The sequence below is a fragment of the Pteropus medius genome, unplaced genomic scaffold (genome assembly GCF_902729225.1).
Source record: "Pteropus medius unplaced genomic scaffold, Ma_sr-lr_union100, whole genome shotgun sequence".
Lineage (NCBI taxonomy): Eukaryota > Metazoa > Chordata > Mammalia > Chiroptera > Pteropodidae > Pteropus > Pteropus medius.
In genome coordinates this window covers 7,807,764-7,813,933 of record NW_024346062.1, presented here as the reverse complement: position 1 = coordinate 7,813,933, position 6,170 = coordinate 7,807,764, and positions in this window count along the sequence as shown.

The window sequence follows — 6,170 nt, the reverse complement described above, 5'->3', positions numbered from 1 at the left end:
AAGACTATTAGAAGAGTAATCCAGAAAGGCCAATATCTGACTCATAAATTTCCAGAAAAGCAATGGGAAAAATGAACAAAGAAATCATGTAAGGAAATTTCCCAGAACTAAAGACATAGATTTCCACATTAAAAGAGCCCACTTACATACCCAGCATGAGGGTTGACAGAAGATCTTTACCAACACACCTAACAGGGAGATTTTAGGACAAGAATATAAAGAAGACTCTTTAAAATCCAGGAGAGGAAAAGTAGCTTATACACAAAGAATCAAGAATTATCATGCCATCAAACTTTTTAGTAGCAACACTGGAAGCTTAGAATTCTAAATCCATTCAAACTATAAATCGAGCACGCAGTAGAACAAACACATTTTGCATATGAGATCTCAGAAAATTTGCTTCCAAAGCATCCTTTTACAGAAGCCACTTACAAAAGCTCTAACAAAATGAAGGCATAACTAAGATAGAAAACGATATGGGTACTAGGACGCAGGGATTCCACGCAGGAGAGATAAGGAGGGAATAACTGTCGTAACAACAGAGTCAGGGCTAGAGGACAAACAGTCTAGACAGGAGAAGGGGAATGGAGGGTTCTAGAAGAGCTGGGACAAGAGATCGCTTATTTTCATTCTAAGCATGATCAATTGACTTAAAAATGTTCAGTTTTTTACATTTTTAACTTTGATAAAAAAAGTGAGTTAAGATAATGCTTTTAAGAACATACTATGTGCTATTAAATTTGCAAGCACGATGCTGTGGATATTGAGGAAACAGATTCATTTTGCCTAGAAGGCAGTTTTCATGGAGGAAGGTGAATTTTGAAGAGTGAGCATGGCAGAGACTGTCAGTGTTTGGCAAGCATCTGTGTTCTCCTCTACATGTTGCAGACTTCTTTGAAGTTAGACTGGGCACATGTGACTAACTGGGTTGTAGCCAATGGGATGTGAATGGAAGAGATATGAGTCATTCGTAGGCCTTGCCCTTAAAATAGTCCTGCAAAATCCTTTGGTCATTTTTTCTTTCTCCATGGTAACAACATTGGGGGTAAGATTCCAGATGTGAGGAGGGTACCTAACCCACATTTGACTTTGTATGAATGAGAAATAAACTTTATGTGTAAACCACTGAGATTTGGAGCTTTACTTGTTAACACAGATGCTTTATATATAGGCCATATAGAAGGTAACAGGCAGCATAGAAGAGTTACTAATGGCAGAGATTCTGGAACCAGACTGACTGCGTTTAAATCCTAGTGCCACCACTTATTAGCTATGGGACCTTTGGAAAGTTAATTTTAATGTTTCTGAGCCTCACTTCCTTCCCCCTTAAAATCAGAGCAATAATAGTACCTATCTTGTAAAGTCGCCGTAAGGATTAAGTAAGTTAATATAAAAAGCACTTAGAACAGTTTTTAGCACATAGTAGGTTCTGTGTAAGTGTTGGCCATTGTTATTATTTCAAAAGTAAGGAAGTAAGGAATGGTATCTTAAGGGGCAGTAATAGAATGAAATGGGTTGGTAAGTTCTCTTTGGGGTATAGTGTGAGAAAGTAGGAGTGGGGTATAAAGATGCCTAGGGTATATAGTTAGTGCATTTGTTTGGATTTGATCACGGAAAGAGACACACTAAAAGTGACATGAAATACAGGATTTATTACAGGTATTGGACTATACATAATTTTGGGAGCTGGGGGAATAATTGTGAAAAGTTGCTACCTCTGCTTTTGGGGCCTAAAGATCAGCAGGATTGGCAATTGGGAAGAGAAGCTGTATGTAAAGAGGGTGAGAGCAAAGACAAATGTTGCATTGGAAGCTGCTGCAGTTATCACCACTTCTAACCTTGATGACATAAGTGCCCTGCAGAAGGACAGTAAGGTGATCCAGTAGATTCAGCATCAATGTGTGTAAGTGACAATGAAGTCTAGGACCCTACATCAAATGACTTTCAGAAAAAAATGGCTCCTGTTTCACTTTGGTTGCCAAACCCCCATGAAACTTTCTCTTCTGGTCAACTCACCCAGAATCACACAAGGTATAGACTTTGGGAAATGGAGGTCCAGATTAGGGTTAAACTGTAGAGGGGCCCTGGATGACAGGCTGATGAATATGGGTTTTCTTGTGTTGGCTATGAAGGGCTGTTGAAAGATGACAAGATTAGTAGATTCAGAATTGAAAGCTGGAGAACCTTCAGCTAAATTGCTTTTGAGGATGTTGATACGTTGTTAGAGTTGATTTTATTAACTGTTTATTACATACATATTGTGTATTTGTAAACCAATTTTACCTCCTCTCTTAGGAAGGCTCACTGCACTTCTATTTTTTCTGTTCATAAAGAGTAATATTTATCACCAGTACATTTTGATAATTCCAGGGACAGAGAGTGTTAGACATAGTGGATACGATTCAGTGTCATTGCCAGTGAAATAGTAATAATATCATCTGTTTTTAAAATGCTTTAGGGCCTTTGGGGGAAGAATGTTGCTGGAAGTAGATATATAGTTAAAAAGGATATTCAAGATGAATGATGCTTATATGGTGATGGCTTAATAATGTGTTTCAGAGGGACAGGTGAACTGCAGTGTTTGAGAAAAATGAATGTTGCAACTTAATGGCACAAGCTGTCCATGCTTAATCATTTTAAAGAGTAGTTCTCCTTCTTGACAGTGTTGGAAACAAAGGTGTAGTGACTCTCCAAACAGAAAAATTGCTCACAACATGATTTTTATGGAGCTGGATACGTTCTTCTCCATCAATAGAAATTCCCTTATCTTTCAAGGTCTACATATTTATATTTTTTTCCTCAAAAACTTCTCTGATGGCTTCATCCAGAAGGCATATTTAATTTTCATGGTACTTTATATTAGATTTTGAAAAATTATTCTTATTATTTACTTCTATCTTTCAACTGAGATACAAAGCAGGGAAAACAATGAGAGATCTGGGTTAGAATCCTAGTTCTCCATTAATTGCGTAACTTTGGGCAAGGTACTTAACATCTCTTAGAGTTTAATCTTAATTTCCTTAAGTTTTGAAAAATCTTATTGGAACAGCTATCCTATAGGTATAACATGAATGCTAATCTCCCTCTTGTTTTTTCTTTCTTTAAATTTATTACAGCACTCCCAATGGGTTTTAATCACTTTAAAGATGAGTATTATCTTAATCATTGTTAAAACAGACAGAGACAAAAAGATATTAATCATTGTTGACTCTCAGCATTTAGCCCAATGTCTGACTAAAGTATTCAGTATAATGGCATGATGAATAGATTAAAGAACATGAAAGTAACCCACTCTAGTTTGGGTTCCTACTGAATAACGCTTCTGGGAATGGGGCAGAGTTTTGATCTGGAGTCTTGTTATATACCTTCCAAGGGCACTTATTTCATCAGAGGATGAAGGCTGCACATCTCAACGGAGCTTCTATGCTGACATCCACTGCTGAAGGGTAAACAAAATCAAAAGTACTTCCGGAGAGAACAGAAAGGAACTTTTGAGGTTCCCCATCCCTAGTTTTCACCAACACCCAGGGGATGCTTTCAGAAGTAGAGCATGATGGAGTGTTGGTTCCCAGAAGTCCACCTTTCTGTCTTAAGCAAATGTCAAAGCAAAGGCAGCCTTTCTGAGAGCACTTCCTCCCATGCTGGGCCCTACTGAAAGACCATTATTAACCCCAACAATTCATGTCCAAGTGGTATCAATCATTTGGGTCACACAATGCCTGACTGTAAATTATGACATTATCTCTGAGTAGGAAGGTGATAATAATAATAATCATTAAAAAAAAAATGTCTCGGCATGGTCCCAGCCGGCTGAGGAAGACCTTAGCCGGATCTGTCATATTTGTTCTGAACATGAAAGGCTTGGCTGTTCGCTTGCAGGCCCATACATCACTGGACCTGTCATGGGTTTCTGTAGGACTAGTTGACACAGCTCAGAACAGCAGCTGCTGGATGGCTTTGGGGAGCCTGACTCAAGAAACAGTTGCTGGGGTACAGGGACCACAAGCATTCTTGCCAAGACTGACATCCTGTTGTGCTGTCCTGCCACTGCCCTCAGTAAGTCACAACGAGGAGTAAACTGCTGTCACTGAGATGAAAGGCCCCTTTCCTCTGATCTCTCCACTACAAAATTACTTCAGTGCCACACTGTATTTTATGTCAATACCTATTTTATTTTTCAAAATTGAAAAAGATATAAGTACATTGTTCCCTGAATTCCTGATGCTCTGGGTAACCTAGCAACCGAGTATGCCACATAGCACACAACAGAATATTATCATGCACTCCACTCAACTAACAAGCAAGCAGCACAGATTTCCCTTGCAGATGATTTAGGCTAAATTAACAGTTAATAGTTGCTATTAATATTAAAAATAATAATAACCTCCCTTGTTCATTTCTTAGAGCTGGATTTGTAGGGAATAATGCTTGTTTCTAATTGTACATGTGAGAGAATGTTTTTCACTGAGCCTACATTTTCCTAGCGATTTGCATGGGATTTAGGTAGCCAGCAGCATGCTGCAAAGTGATAATCACATGAAACAGGAGAATACATTCAGGACATTTGGAAACCATGCAAAATTTTCAAGTTCAAAATTGACTCACGCTTTTCACCTCTTGGAAGATGCTGTCAATAAGGGGCTTATGTGCACTGATTAGGCTGTTTAGCCGTGCTGACACTGCCCCCAATTCTCAGAGAAGGCTGCCAGGAAGCCCTCTGGCAAGCAGCTCTAGGGCAAGAATAAAGCAGGAACAAGAGTCAGGGTCAGGGAGAAGTTCAAGGAGCTCTGACCTGAAAGAACATGGACAAGGTCATAGCACAGAGCAAGAGTCTAGTAAAAAATGGCAGAGGTTACAGGGAAGAGAAGAAAGAGTAAAACAAGTCAAACAGAACAAAGGAGGCAAAAAGGACACCCCCGGGAATAGGAGGTAGAGCGTGAAACACATGTAGGATCATGAAATGGAAGGTGGGTGGGCTCTCTTTTTGATAATGGACAGGAAGTTCATGAGCTGGTGGGTAGGTACCTATCACAGCTTTTATGTCCATTTGCCATTCACTTTAGATTTCCTTTTGAGATACCCCATCTATTAGTGTTTTGTGAATATCAGCTACTTAGTTAAACACACACATATTTTCATTAATGAGGTTTTGTGAATAATTCACTGTTCATTCTCTTTTCCAATTTAATTTGGTAGCTTCTTTCCTAAGCCACTGGAACTTTAAGATGCCTTTGCAACTTCCTTAGAACTCAGACCTCAAAAAGAACCCTTAAAAAAGTCCTGCTGTTTTTCTCCTTAACTAGTCACCTCAATCTGAAGAACTAAGGGCCTTTCATTTTGAGTATGTCCTGCTGCTTTTTAATAATCTACGGATGAATTAGGCATTTTTGCCTTCAGGTTAGTGCTGTTGCAAATAATGTTTTCTTCTAATAACGAAGAAAATATTTTAATACTTTCTGAGACCCCGAACAGCCTATTATATGAAAAAATGCCCAGTGTCTCATCTACATTGAATTAACTCCATTTGCAGATAAAGCTGATCCTTGAAATACTGTTGTTTTTTCTTAATTAGAACAAAAATTTAAGAGCACACTTTTCTTGTCAATAGGGCAAGGCAGTTTTGCTTATTTAGAAAACAAAATTGATTTTGATATTGTAGTCAGGAACAGCCCTTGCTGTGTCTGGTTTCTAAGTGCTCACAGTTTTTGCTGATTAAGTAGCAAACCATTTGGTTGCACTCCTTGCCACCGGGGACCTAACAGGACACTAAATATCATTGCAGTGCAGCAAAGCATGGAGATGCTCTGAGGACAGCAGAGCTGAAAACATAAGTACAATGCATAAGCTTTTGACTGGATGGCAGAAGGGCGATGGGAATCCATGAATCAACATTAATCTGAAATCGTGCAGTATTTGGATTTGCTCAAATTTTAAGAAAAGTATTTTAGAAAGCAGAGAACTAGTGTGATGATTTTTCTATGGAAGCGTAGAAGAATCAGCTGCTTTGAAAGAGTCCACATAAACGTATTTGTGACCAAACACTTGTAAAAGCCAGACCACCCACGGGGAATGTGTTCTTGTCAAAGTCGCAGTGGAGTGACCTGTGCATCGGAGGGTTTCTGTTGCTGAGGTGATGGGTTGGGAGGCCGGGGAGAGACGGTGCTTTCTGA